This window comes from Phyllostomus discolor, chromosome 7 (genome assembly GCF_004126475.2).
Source record: "Phyllostomus discolor isolate MPI-MPIP mPhyDis1 chromosome 7, mPhyDis1.pri.v3, whole genome shotgun sequence".
NCBI lineage: Eukaryota > Metazoa > Chordata > Mammalia > Chiroptera > Phyllostomidae > Phyllostomus > Phyllostomus discolor.
The window spans coordinates 119,395,438-119,411,253 of NC_040909.2; positions in this window are offsets into that span (position 1 = coordinate 119,395,438).

Sequence of the window (15,816 nt, forward strand, 5' to 3'; positions counted from 1 at the left end):
TTGAAACTCTGGGGGCAAGGATCTGGATATTTGACAGTTTCTTAAGCAGATTTACAATAAATCCTCTTTGTTAAAGTTCTTCTTCAGCCTAACCTCCAGATGGGCTGCAGTCTGACCATCCCACAGCGTTTCCGTGACTCTGCATGGTAAAGTGGGTTGCTTGATGGAGTTCCTCGTTGTAGTCTGACATTTTACTTTCTCAAGTGCATCTACTTTTCACCTTCCAAAAATTATTGCTGTTTTGTCCCCTCTTTTGTTCTCTTCCATCTTGCGGATTTGTCTTTTAAAATAACCTTTTTAGTAGGGATTTGGGAAAGAGGTAAGATAGATGTGTGTCTTCATTATTGCGTAATTGATTTTATGACATCTATATGATTCTTGAGACAATACTTAAGGTCACAGATGAATGCAAATGAATGTATATGTATATATGTGTGTGCATGCATGTGTGTAGATATTTAGGAGATCAGTTGTGATGTTGATGTCAGTGAACACAGAAATGGAAAATACAGGGTGGGCAAAAGTAGGTTTACAGTTGCTCATGGGAAAAACCATGCAGGTTATGATGATTGCAATAGTTTTCTTAACCGTGTCTCACATATTCACAAATGTTAACCCACTTTTGTTCACCCCAGTAGTTTAGGGAAAATAATTTGTGATTCTGAGAAGCTGTTCTGAAGGAAAAGTTGGGGAAGAAAAAATAATTTATCTACTTCCTGTCTTAGCTACTCTCTTCAGAGGCTTGGGCACTTTTGGAAGAAGTTTTTTGTATTTTACTGTTTTTTTTAATAGCCACAATAGTATACTTTTGTGAACTAGCCTTTCAGATATTTAAGCACTGGACCTATAAAAATTTACCAAAAGAGTAATCTACTAAATAATGCATAAGAGACTTTATGGAGGACAAATAATGTGGCCATAGTGGAGAAAAATCATACATTTATTCATCGATGCATGTATTCAGCAAATATACATGAACACTTACACCGGATATGGGAGATGTAGCAGAGAATTATGCTCTCAAAGAGTTACTTTTTAGAGGGGAAGGACAAACAAGAAGTGGAAACTTGTGTAGGAGATGCAATAGTGAAACAGATGCATCAATAGTGGCCAGAAAGACCTCTCTGAATCAGTGATGATTTTTACTGAGAAATCTAAACAAGATGTGCGAGAGATCCATCCAAGCAGATACTTTCAGGAAGACATTGGGGAATGTCAATGTATATACTGGCAAATCTGGCAAATCTGGCAAATCTGGGGCACTCCTTGAACCTCCTTGAAAAATTCTACCTGGTTTAATATGCCAGGGGCTCCTGCAGACATGGAATAAAGAAAGGGGTGTGGACAAGGGTGGATTACCAGGAGGGTCCAGCATTGTTTGGTCTGGGTGGTTGAGGGGCTCACATCATGTTTTTATTTTCTATATGACCATTTAAAATAATTCAGTACCAGGGGTGTCCAAACTTTCGATGTCTTTGGGCCACACTGGAAGAAGGAGAGTTGTCTTGGGCCACGCATTAAATATACAAACACTAACAAAAACTAATGAGCAAGAAAAAAGTTTTAAGTAAATTTATGATTTTGTGTTGGGCCACATTCATGGCCATCCTGGGCCACATGCAGCCAGTGGGCTGGGGGTGGACACCTTGGAATGTGTTGTAGATGTGCATGTTAACTAACATCTGTAGTTGAAAGGTGATTTATTAATGTTTGAAGAATTGTAAACAAAAAAATCAGTCTTCTGGTGCTCATGAATTGGGATTTCTAACACATGGGCTCCTTCTAAGCGTTCTTTGCTGATATGTCTCTTCCTGGTCTCTAAATTTTTTTTAGAATGCTCCCGGGTTTTCTGTACTTCGGTTTCTTATTTTCTCTCTGTTAGGTGATCTTATTTAAGTCCATGGCTTAAAAATAACACCCAGACAAACAGGAAATTGTATAAAGGACACATGGACAAAATCAAAAGTCGGGGTAAGATGGAGGGTGGGCCGTGGGGATAGCTGGGGCGGGAAGGAGCAGTGCGGGGTGGAGGGGATGGAGACAACTGTACTTGAACAACAATAAAAAAAAGAAAAAAAATAACATCCACATACCTGCCCTTACTAATCTCAAGGTGTATGTACATCCACATGATCTAAATGTCTGTGAATTAGCCCCAACTGGCTATGAAATAAGCATTTAAAATTAACATGTCTAAAACAGACCTTTAATTACTTTCTCCTCCCCTGAAAAATAAAGAAGTCTTTCCTATTACTTATCCCAGCCCCCAAATATTGGGCCATCTTTTACTCTTTTTCACTACACTCTACATCAAATCCATCAATAGATCTGTTATCTGAGACGTAGTACCGCTATTACTGCCAACCTCTTTGAAGCCCACGGCATCTCTTACGTGACTCACTGCAGTACGACGTCTCCTCCTCCCGCAGTGGCTTCCCTGCCTTCGCTCGCTGCGCCGCCCTCCCATCCATCTTTCCCTCTCAAGTCGCCAGAGCGATACTGTCAATCCTCTGCTCAAAACTGACATGTTTGCTGTATAGCACGAGTGCTACCAGCATTGGTTTTGTGTAAATGAAAATCACAGCTATATGTGAGATTGTATTCCAGACTTTGCAGGAATGATATATCCAACATATTAGGGAACGTGAGTAAAGAGTGGGAACGAAAGAAAAAGGGAAACAGCAGTGGCGTCTGACACGCACCCGCCGGGAAAATGTTACGTGACCTAAAATATATATTAACCTTTTTGAATCCAATATTCAAAAGAAAGTCAGTTAATCAATCAATAAAAAGATGGTGTATGTTGTTAGTGAATAGTGTGTGACATTTAATATTTTACTTGAAAACATTACACCTTGGCCACGTGTTTATTGTTATTTTTACTTCCAATCTGATTGTGGAATAAACCAATGAAAAGTGTGTATGTACAACTCTTTCTTTGCTATTAAAGCTTTTGGGACCTCAGATCTTGGATATACACCAACTTTAGATGCTCACGCCTTTCTCATTACATTTTGTTTAAATATTAAAAATATTAAAGGTCACGATGTACTTTTAATAAATTAGAGTGTAATAGTAGAATAATACATTGAAAAATAAAATTGCATTGAAAAGCTTGCTACTTCCAGTCTTTGAAGATGAGACACAAAATGAAACCCTGGGTGTTACTATGCATAAATACTGTATCTGTTTATCCAAATGGGAAAAAGGGGAAAAATGGTTTAGAGTGCTATGTAAGCAGCTGGTATAATGAGCCAAATTCTAAATCCCGCAATAAAATGTATAAAAATTTTAGTTTATAGATTTTGGGCAGGAAAAACACATTTGGGCATTTTAAAAATTGCTGAATTTTATCATTGCAAAAGGCTATGAGGAAATCGAATCCATTTTGTTTCAGCATGACTGTGAGACAAAGTTATTGGCTTAAGGGAAATGAAATCCCCTTTTCTAGCAGCAATTTGGTATCCATTAAGAGATGTTTTTGTGTTTATAGGCACTTCTACGACTCTTACTTACTAGTGCAGTGTTAATAAATAAAAGTTCACGAGTCTAAGGAGATTGCATAGGCGGTGATAATTTTAAAAGGGAAGGTTGAATCATGTATTGAATAGCTTGAGGCTCTTGACTTGCTGGCTGTGGCTTAGCTGAAGATGAACCCGATCTGTGACAATCTTGTGCTTCATTATAAACTGTGGTGTAAAAATTAAAGAGAAAATAACTTCAGGATGGAAGGCACTGGCTGTCATTTATTGAATACCCAAGTGCGATAGCTCTGATACCAGGTTCTTTATGGAAAGCGCCTTAAATTCTATCATCACTTACTACTTAATGTTTATCATTATTTTAGAGAAGAAGAACTTGCGGCATGGAAATTTTCAGCAAGTTTTTCAATGTCAAAGAGTCAGAAAGGGTGAGTCGAAGGTTGAACTCAGGTGTGTTTGGTGCCCGGGCGAATTAGTAAATCTGAACACCCCAACTTACCTTTGTTGAGTAGAAATGATTGTACTTTCACACAAAACAGCCATGGATAAAAGTCATGTTCTGAGAAAATGATTGTATCCAATGCTGAACATTTAAATAGAAGTCAAATATTTAGTTTAGCATTTGAAAATTTTATCAGTTTGTATATTATCTCCAGATATTGCCAAGTCAAGTTTGAGAAGAAGAACTCACACACAGCCTTGGCTTTGTGAAGAATAAGACTTTCTTTTCCGTGCACCTCTCTGCACAAAGAAAGGGCTTCCTGGGCCACATCTTCAACCAAACCTTCTCTTCAGTTTTGGTCCACTGCAAAGACATACATGTCTTCTTTCCTCGACCTGTTTGAGCAGTGGGATCACCTGCATTCATGGATTTTTCTGCTTTGAGTAATTGACTCCTGAGGTAAGAGCAGAAGAGTTCAATGTTTTAATTTTTCTATCATGTTCTGAAGGACACAGGGGAGAACCCCATGCAGCATTCAGTTAAGATTCAGATTGGTGGGTGAACGCTTATGTGGTGAGTGACAAGAAATAGTGTCCTGGTGACAACACAGGGCTGGGCACTGGGGACCCTGTTCCTGCTGTCCCTTGTCATATCATTCTTGGATCGAGGTGAAGTGTATCTGGGACTTCCTTGGCTTATTTGCACAATGCCGACGCTAATGCAGCTCAAGTGACTTTTCACACATGTAAAATTTTAAGTATATCACAATAAGGTAAAGATCCTTATAGCAATCACAATAGAGGATATGTTTTATTGGCATGGATATTTTACTTGAGAAATTCTAAAAAATATGAGGCATTTTTTCTTAACCTAATAAATATACTATTTTAACAATTTTTTAAGAGTCAGCCTCTTTAGATGACCCTTCCTCCTTGATCAGGTAAAAATTCTGAGGAGACCTACCATGGAAAGAAGAAAAATATGTCAAAGAAAGAAATAAAAAATTATTTTGAGGTCATGACATGAAATTCTAAGAAATCAAAACAAAAATTCAAAGGAGTAAATATATTCAAGTATTACCCCTGTTGTATGTCGACTTCCTACATCAGAATCTTCTAGGGTTGTTGGAAGAAAAATGTGAGTCAAAATGTGGATCTTTAGGACCCACTTCTGAGACATTGAGCCAAGAATCTCTGGAGATGGGATGCAGGAGATTATTTTATAGTGTCTAATGTTTGCCCGTCAAGGCATTTGGCTTTAAGACTAATCCACCCCAATTCCATACCTTTGTATATATTAGTTGCACACATTTACAAAATAATAAGGGAGGAAAGACATTTTAGAAATAGAACAAATCATTGACTATCTTTTACAGGCGAATTGCAAAACTTCATACTGGTTGCAGTGAGACTGAGGTTTAGATCTTGCTAGGGTCTCATTTTGTTAAAAAAAGGATTGAGCATCTTAAGTTTACTGCTTACGAAGCATTTTCATTTGATCTTGGAAAGAGTGATTCCTTTATTGTTAGGTAAACAGAATTAAAATGAGGTCTTGGCTCTAGAACACAGATGTAGTATGCATGTACTAGTGTTTCCATGTAGTTTAACATATACAGAGGAAGGAGAATAGATTTGGAGTCAGAGTCCCTCTTAGTCTCAGTTCACAGGGTGAACACCCCTATAATGTAGAACAATTAATACCAGCTTGAAAGTTTTGTACATGTTAGCTGAAATGGTATCGATATATGTGAAACCCCTAGCTTAGTGCCAACCAACACTCCACAGGTACTCAACAATGACAGTTATCCTTATTCTACTATCCTTTGCATTCAATGGCGACATTATTGAAATAACTGGATCCGTGATGCGCACAAGTAGGCATTCTTGGATATGTGGCTACAGTGAATGGGTTCTGCTGCCATTTGCATCACTTATTTGGCTTTCAGTTTCACAAGGATATTTAATCACACCCACATATCCCAAGCCAGGCTGGAAGTCTTGCTCCCACTTCGATTTCCCCATATTCATAACACATTTCCCATTGGCACGTGATATAAAATTATACATCAGAGCTATCTCTTTTGTGCTCAGATCACCCATACCATTAAATATTGCTGGGGTTATCTGATTCTATTTATTCTTATTTACACTTTGAAAAATATTAGGTCTACAATTTCATTATTGATCTTTTATCTTGCTGCTGCTATTATTTGAAACACTTGAAGGGGAATGCGACGGCAATGCTTAGGAGCAAAGATATGATGTTCAGAGCGTGCTGATGTCTCATACAAAACATGTACACTACAATCTCATTAGTCAGAAATCAATACTCACTTTACGTGTGTTCTCTTATGTCACAGACAAGGACCAAGACATTTTTGCAGCCGCACTCTCTCTGACTGTCCTTTCTTTTACTGGGCAGAGGCTCAGTCAGTAAAGGATAGAGTCATCCAGTATTTTAAATCAAGTTTTTCAACTGCAAGGAATGAAGCAAAAGGAACTTGCACATGTGTTTTTTGGCCCATGAAAGAGTACACAAAACTAAAATGAACTATCTTGAGTGATGCTCCATGTCCCCTCTGTAATCTCGTTAACAATTCGAAGACATTTATCAATAACGGGTTGGAATTTTAGTTATATGTGGTATAAGTTGTTATTCACATAGAATATCAGTTTGTGGTATTGACTACTATTACCAAATCCACCATCTCGAAGAGGCCACAATTAATTCATATTAAATCAATTTTCAGATGAAAGAAGTCAATTCAAGCATTTAACAAAAGCTGACATGATTGTGACTTAGGATTTGTCCTAACAATCACAGCATTTCTGAAATGTTCTCATTGGATGTGTCTACATAAATCCCTCTGAAGCAAGCACTTAGCATGTTATCTTTATTTGACTTAGAGATACTAAGGGTTTTAATTGGAGTGCCAATTTTCTGCAGCCTTAGCTTCTTTAGAATTGTAGCTTTGTGGCTGAAATGTGTCTCATTGATAATAGACTCTTCCCAGTTCATGGTTGGGGGGCGAGAAGCCTGTTCTATTCTGTTTGAAAACATTCACAAGTATTTTCCAGTTTAAAGAAATTGACTTCTTGAGCTTCATTCAGCTGGGTGAAATATGAGAATTTCAAAGTGGAATCCAATTATTTCTAACTTGTACACTTTGTGGAAAAGGTATTAAATCGGAAATTTTTTGAGCTTCAGAAAACACATTTAAGCTTCCTATTGACAATGAATGCAAAATAAAAAAAAATTAAAAATCAAAACCTTGACAGATTAATCATTTCTCCTTCACAACTGAGGTCTTCCATATGCACAAAACTAGACTCTGTTCCTGACCTAGTCATTTACAATATTCTTCAGCCTGTGAATTTATTTCTGCTGTTATGAAATATAATTCCATTAACACAAACTTCTGTCACTAGGTGGCTCCATTTAGCTTTTTAAAAACGGTTTTCCATGAAAATCTGTTCTGGGAGCATTTCTATTTTCTTATTTCATCTCATATATTATTTGCCTTTGTAATACATAGTTTGTGTAGCTTAGTTGCAAACCGTTAGCTGCATGACGTTCGAGCCTATGTGCAACGTGCTGCCAACTCCTCTCTCCAGTCAACAAATAATGGAAGATGACAGATGACAATTCTACAGGACCATGGCTATTGGCTGAACACCATTGCTCAATGCCTGGATTCTTAGCAAAAGTATTTCCAGTTTTATGTTCTCATTAGGAGCTCCGTTTAAGCACCACATCTTATTCCCTGTAGTGAGAGAAATCCTACAAAGTTATGAGCAGAAGGATGGTTTTCTTTTTAAGCTCCTGAGAAATTTCTGATCTGAGAGGAATGGTGTAAGCCAGTAGAACATGCCCCAGAACTGGAGTTGAGGCTCTTGCAATCTACTATGGGTGTTTTGCAGGTAATTAACTCAACTATCCTCCTGAATCTCAGTTTCCTCATCCGTAAATTAGTGGAGATGGACTAGATGACACTTCCTTGTAGTTTTTCTTAAGAAGTGTGGTATGCCCAGAGGGACTCCTTAAGTAAAAGTGGCCTTGTATGTAAATATTATGGACATTTACTTTCTCAGATCATATATTCCAAAGGAAGAAGAACCATAATAGATTCACTAGCTCTAGTGTTCTAAGCAGTGCCTGGCACATGGAAAAAACTCAACATATACATTTAAAAGACTAAACAAACTGCCCAGGAGTACTGAACAAAGAAGGTCACAGGGCAATGCTAGCTGGTCACAGTCCAACTCCATTCTATTCTCTCTTTTACTACACCTCTAGTTTCTGCTCTGAGAGTTACAGGTCTCCATCAATGAAGGCAAGTCACCTTCAGGTGCTTCTGTTCTTTCTGGAAAGGAAGTAGGCATTTCTAGGCTTTCTCTGTTAATTCTCGTGTATTATTTGCACTAAATAGTTGACACTGTAGATGCTTGGAAGGCAAAGCTCATCTGTAGCAGTAGATTTAAAATCCTGGAGTGTGGCAGTAACATCTTTGGTTAGAGACACTACTTAAGTCAGCTGGCCCGTCAGCTGGCCCTGCAGCTGTTGGTCTGGGCACAAAGGAAAAGTTCTGTGAAACAAAGTCCGACTTGAAAGTTGGGTGCTGAGAGAAGCTTTGAAATTTGGTGGAGAAGTGAAAAGATGCTTCATGAATTCTAATAGAATGGTAACATTGGGCGTACAGGCATGCAAAATATTCAGGATGCACAGAAAAAAACTATTGTTAAAATACTACCTTTGTGAGGACTGTGAGAATCTTGACCTCAGGCATTTGGGGCTACATTCATACAGATCACTAATTCTGAAACTATCTGAAGGGGAACTCTTGATAACAGTAGAATAATGAAGTAAGAGCCTTCAAACTCATAGTGTGGAAAGAGATCAATGTTCTATTTACAATATAATTATCTTAAAAATGTATACAAAGAATTGAGATGCTATGAAATGCGGTTCTGACATTTTTCAATATGATCATCTCTAAGTTATTAGCTATCCGGAAATGGAAATACCTTTGCGAAATCACACCATTCCATTTGATCTTTTTCTGAGCTCCTCTGTGTTCTACTACACTGTAGAGAATTAGAATAGCTGTACTCTGCTTGATTTTTGTAGGAAAAAAAGTTTCAACTGGTTTGATTCCCCCATTGCACAGATGCTCAGGAGACTGTAGCTTTTTTCTGGAAAGCATGATTTAAATACCTCTGTTGACTGCAGCAGCCTAGAGAGAATTTACTACAGAACAATGCTTCCTGGAATTCAGGTCACAATGGGATACAATAAAATGTAGTGTTAAGGTTATTGCTAAGTTTTTTAAATGGGGAACATATTCATGCTTTCGCAGAATTCTGGGTATATTGCTTAGATGCTCACAATATAAAGCATTTGGGAAATTTTAACCCTGTGTCAAGCCAGAATCTTGGCTCATGACATTTTTGTACATGTTATGAATAAAATGCTTTGCTATGGTTGGAGAGAACGGAAGACCTCCTGACTTTTAATGAGGAGAAAAAAATGTTTTTGTCTTCTGTAAAACTGTGATGTCAATTTGCAGCAAAATGGAAACTATATATGCATTGTATAATGTCAATATAAAATACAGAGTAAAAATTATATCTCTGATATTTAAATGTGTAAAATTTCCATATGCCACAAGGATAGGAAGTAAATGATGTAGACAAATACAATTTTGACTTTGTTTCTTTGGGACGATGAGTAATTTTCTACTTGGATTTCTGCTATTTCTCAACCTTTCCAATGTTCTGTTATGGACCACCATCTCATGCACTTGTTGTGATACAATGGATTTGAAATAATTTTCAAATTGTAGATAACCTAGACTTTTAAATTTATGCATTGTCTGGACAGGTTCACATGGCAGAAGTCATGGAGGAGCTTTGTATATCAGCCTCATGACTAGGCACTTAGTGAAGGGCAGAGGTAAATTGTTGGGAACCGCCCTGACTGGTATCAGAAGCTGAAACCCCCGCCTAGGCTAAGGCTAAGGGAACGCCCTTGGAACCATAAGCCAGCAAGGAGACAAAAGCTTATCTCCCTGGCAGGAATGCTGCTTCTGCTGCTTTATTCATAACTGAACCCCCAAAAGCTTGGTCGGTTAGCCAAAGACGGGTAAGATTCCCCACCCGGGGAATGACCTAAGACAGGCACGATCACTTTGGGAGGCCCCCCAAAAGAAGGACTTGGGGGGCTGCAGCAAAAGGAGGTGATGGACCCTCACACCTTGGCTTTGACATAGCCTGAGTTCTCATCATCTGGGAGAAAATCTCCTTATTGCCTTAGTTCCCGTGTTAAGCCTGAAACAATCACAAGGTGGTGTAGCTCTGTGCTGAAAAGGGCGGATTCCCTGGGTGATCAGGCCTAAGAAAGAACATGTAAATTACTGTGAAACCTTCTTTGTTTAGAATGCTCTCAGTTGAATGAGAGGGGTCCAAGGAGGAAGTTGGTTCCTCAAAGTCTTACAGCTCTTTGACCCCCACTCAATAGACCAGCAGAGTTCCTTGCTTTCTATAGTTCCTTACTTCCCCCTGATAAGTACTGTACTTTACCTGAATTATTATGCAAAATGAGCCCAATAAAAGCAGGTATGGACGGTAAATTGGGGCGCTCCCCACTAGGGGGAGTGGCCATTTTGTCCCTACTTCCCCACAGAAACTAGTTTGTCTCTGTGCATGTGTTTGTTTCTCGCGTGTTTTTCCGCGAGCCATCCACAGCGTTCCGTGGTCACTGCTAGCCGGTGACCCACGTGCAACAGTAAATGAGTCTCTGGGTTTCTTATACCATTCAATGAGTTCACCCAGGCAGGGAATCTTATTGGAATCTCTTTCACTTTCCCATTCATACACCTACCCACTCACACGCTAACCACACATTTTGGTAACCCCGCCGGAGTGACAGTGGCTATGACATTTCCTAGTTAAGGGCTTGGGGCTTTGGGAACCTGACATCTTTTACCATCTTTACCATCCCCAACCTATTGAAATGGAATCTCCATTTGCATATGTATGTTAATCTCCTTAATTCCTTTAATATACTACAGAATTCCCCTTCATAATGATACTTTTGATTACAAATGAAGCTATCAAATATATTCCCTGTAATTATATATAAAAAGACACACATCTCACTGTAAAAACTGTTAGGCTGCTTGATTTTAACTTAAGAGAGTTATTAGAAAAACATATAATATGGAAGACAAGGCAGTGGACTGGGAAATAGGAAAGGCAGACTCTAGTCTAATAGCAGATTCTATTGTGATGGTCAGCACGGCCACTTTCACTTTAATAACTGAAGTTATCTCACGGGCTTGTTGACCTCTCTATAGTGTGATCATACCAGCTCTTTTGCCTGGGACGGTCATGGTCTACACCTGTCATCCTGATGTAATTATTAATAGAACCCCTTTCACTCTCAAATGTGTCCTGGTTTGGATGATGAATTATATAGTTACTTTATCCCTAAAGGTCCTTTCAACTGGGGTGTTCTTTGATGTTACCTAGGGATGAGATGTGGAATCAAATGTCTAAGAGCAAGTCATTGAAATTCTAGTCCTTTATTTTGAGCAATGGCAAGAGATGAAGGTATTGAGTTTGATATATGGCCCAGATCATGAAGGTCTGATATTCAAAGACTTTTAATTTTATCCTGAAGTCTATGGGGAAGCATTTTAATCAGAGGAGAAACCACGACATTACTTTGGCTGCATTTCAGAGAATGGATTTTAAGAGACTCTTGCTGGAAACAGCAATCTGGCGAAGAGATTATTACAATATTCCGGTAAGAAATGATGGAGATCTTAACTAAGATTATGATAGTGGAAGAGGGAAAATCACTGATCAAAAAGACATTTAGGTGGTAACATCTGTAGGTTATAGGACATGGTGCCTGAATGTGGGAATTATGGAAGAGGCTATAGAATGACCTCCTCCATGATCCCATTCATTTCTTAAATTATTGGATTACTAATTAAGCCATTGATGGAAGGGGAGACCATAGGCTTCGAAGTTTTATACTGAAGTTATAATAGGCTCATTGCTTGACTTGTGGAGTTTAGTACATTTGTGGGACATACAAATGAACCTATCCAGTAGGCATAGAATAAGAACATTGGAATATGGGATTCTGGTCTGATGATGTAAATTTGGGAGTGATTAGTACATTGAAAACCCTAGAAAATATCAAGACAACTATAAAGTGAGGCAAAATTGAACCAATGGAAGAACTCTGGGAGTTCCTAGCAATACAGGGAAGAGCAAATTTAAAAAAATATAAAAAATCAACAAATTAACACATGCTGGCAAAGGTGTGGAGGAAGGGAACCCTGTGCATTGTTGGTGGGATTGCATATTGGTACAACCACTATGTAAAAACAGTGTGGACATTCCTCAAAAAATTAAAAATAGACCCACCCCATGATCCACCAATACCACTCTGAGTATTTATTTGAAGAAAACAAAAACATTAATTTGAAAACATATGCACTCTTATACTCACTGCAGCATGATTTACAATAATCAAGATATGGAAGCAACTTAGGTGCCCCTCAATAGACAAACAAATAAAGAAGATGTGGTACATTTATACAACAACATATTACTGAGCAATAAAAATGAAATCTTTCCATTTGTGATAACATGGTTGGATCTACAGTGTATGTTACACTACATGAATTAAGTCTGACAGAGAAAGACAAATACCATACGATTTCACTTACATGTAGAATCTAAACAAAACAAATAGACAAACAAAACAAAGCAGAAACAGATCTATAGATGCAAGGAACAAGCTGATGATTGCCAAAAAGGAGGGTGGGGGGTTTGGGTAAAAGGGGAAAAATGAAACAATTTAAGTAATAATGAAACAAAATCAATATGGTTCCTAAAGTCTTAAAGAGGGGAGGGGGAGAGAGAGAGAGGCCCCTGAAGGAGAGACTGATAAGGTAGTAAAAGAAAAATAGAAAGAAAGCCATCAGAATGATGTCATATAACCCAGAGAGGCAGTTAAACATTTCTTTTATAGAGTATACACTCTATGCTTTACTTTAGTGGTGCTCAAACTTTTTGATTTCAGTATTCCTTCACACTTAACGATTTGTGAGGAGCCCAAAGTATTTGTGTACTATAACTATTGATATTTTTATTTCACGTTGTTAGAAATAACGTTGAGAAAATTTGCTATTTCATCTAACAATAGCAAATTTATTAAATGTTAACAAAATACATTATTTTTGTGAAAATAATTATATTTTCAAAAAGTTTTTAGTGAGATATGTGATTGTTTTTTAAAAATCTCTTTAATGTGTAGCTTAATAGAGGGAGGCTTGATTTCCCTTTCTGCTTTTGCATTTAATCTGTTGCAATATGTTCTTTGGGTTAAGGTATATGAAGTAAATCTGGTTGCACATAGATATTACCTGGAAATAGTGGAAAAGTTCATAGTCTTTTAAGATAGTTGTGAATCTCCTTTTTTAAATATTACACCAGAACTTGACTAGTGGTAGTTTCCTGAAGCTTAGTTACAATGTGGAAGGTAAAACCGTATCAATGAACTTATCACACTGTATTGCATTCAAACCTTTGGTATATCTTGAACTTTAAATATATCTTTAACTCATGTGTGCTTTTGCATCATCTCTAGTCACTTGGAAAATATTAGCTCACTATGTAGAGTTTCCAAATGTTAACATATTTCACTATATTATATTTAAAACTTACTGATATCAGTCCTGTTCTCATCAGAAAAGTATTTAGTAATTGGGAAGCGTTCAAGCTCACTGGGGCAGATACGTTTTCCAATATTGTAATTTTCTCCTGAAAGCTCAAAATTTTTTCACTGGCAACACACTGTTTTCATTAAAAGGACAGGTCTACTACATTTATTTTTAACAAAATGTTCTCCAAATTATGAAATATGATTAACCATGATTTAATGTGTTAATTCTTGCAAGTATATGCTGTGTCCCACAAATAAAGCCGCCAATTCAGAAGCTTATAATTCAATTGCACAATTGCTTTCCTTTGATATCCATCTGAATTGTTTCATACACACTTTCCATTTTATTGTGCAGAATATTAAAAACAGAGTACTCAAGAGCTGAGATTTAATAGAAAGTGATATTTTTTGCTGCTTTATTAAGGATATTTAGTGAAATTGTTAGACAGGACAAGGGTATGGAGGTCTGGTCCATTCTTACTAAATGCTATTGTTTCTACATGTTAAAATAGCACAGTATTTTGCAGACTAGTTGTAAACAGGATGAACTTGACAGGAACCCAAGGATAAATGTAGCCAATTGTAAAGAAGAAATCAACAGGTAATTGACGAAAGAGTGTTATTAGCAATGGCTAAGTCTCCCTTCAGGCAGACACAGCTTTAGATATGAATCCTCTGTCTCATTTACTTGTTGCTAGAGTAAATAAAACTACCTTGTGCCAACCACATTTTGTTCTTGAGTACAATACCCTCTGGGGTGAACACCTTGATTTTGGTAACAAAATTACCTTATTTGTCATTAAATGTGAATATGTTGTAGTAAAGAATTAGTGGGGTTTTTTATAAAGTGCCAGGAGTGTTACCCAATGTAACACCTTAGGAGTGTTACTCAATGTACCCACCAGGAGTTTTACACAATGGGGGCAAAGGTCAACACAGCATAAAGGGACATTAACATCTTTGTTTTATTGTGTATATAGTTTTGATTTTCCAGATGCCTAGAATGGGCCTTGGAGCACCAGGGGTGCAAAATCTTGCACCGAGAACAATCGCTTTAACTAATTTTAGAGATAGCTGCTGCACCTGTGATCAAGTTCTGCAGAGAAGCTGAAACAAACAAACCGCCAACAACTTAAAAACAGTTGCAAGAGCTCCAGTGGACATTGAAACAAGGAGTGGGTAGGCAGTCTTGTAGAGAATAGTGCTAGGGTCCACGTTCCCAGGTTAATTATTTTTTTGTTATGTATTTACATATGTAGAATGATGTAAAGGGAAAATATACTCTCTTTCTCTTCAGTGAATGTATTTTGTTCACCTCAAATAGAAACTCTTAAATGTAAGAAGTCATTAATTATAGTTGTCATCAAACCTGGGAGAGCATATCAAATTTCTCTGACTAGGAACTAAATGTCTTTTCCTTCTTTGAATTATGGATCTAGCATATAAAACAATTTGGCATGCCATTTATAACAACTCAGGGTAAAAAGCAAGCTGCAAGAAAAGGATGGTCAAAAAACCCCAAAGTCACAGGCTATAATGTACAAAAGTCAAATGAAATGCTTCACTATGGAAAGAAGTTACTTTTAGATGATTTGAATAAAAAGTTATAAGGTCATTTGGCATTTTGTAGGACAAATGGGCCCCTTAATAGATATGGTACCTAAGAAGGGCAGGCAATGGTTCCAAAAGTGACATATATTAAGCATCTTCTCTGGGCTTTCCTCTGAGTCAGAAATATTCTTTATCTCATCTTACCTAAGTCTTTCAAAGCCCTTTAAGTCAGATACTAGTAATCCTTCCTTAAAGGTTATTAACACTTTCTGTAACTATTCATCTAAAACTCTGTCTAAAACTGAATTTTATTTAGGTTCAACAGCTTGCAAAGACAATGGAATTTTTATTTTCCTGATTTATGTTATCTGAGTGAAATCAATTTCTTTGTGGGCTATGATTTATTCTTCACTCAAAGTAATTGTTTAGTGTTGGATTGTATATATAAGTATTATCCAGTATTATACTGTTCTATAATACCGGATTACACATTTTCTGTTATAAAGAACTTTTCTAAGTGCAATTGTAAGAAGATTGAGTCTGATTAATCAGATTACCTTTCCAGCATCTCACAGCAGCTGAGTAACTGAGCAGCTCCAG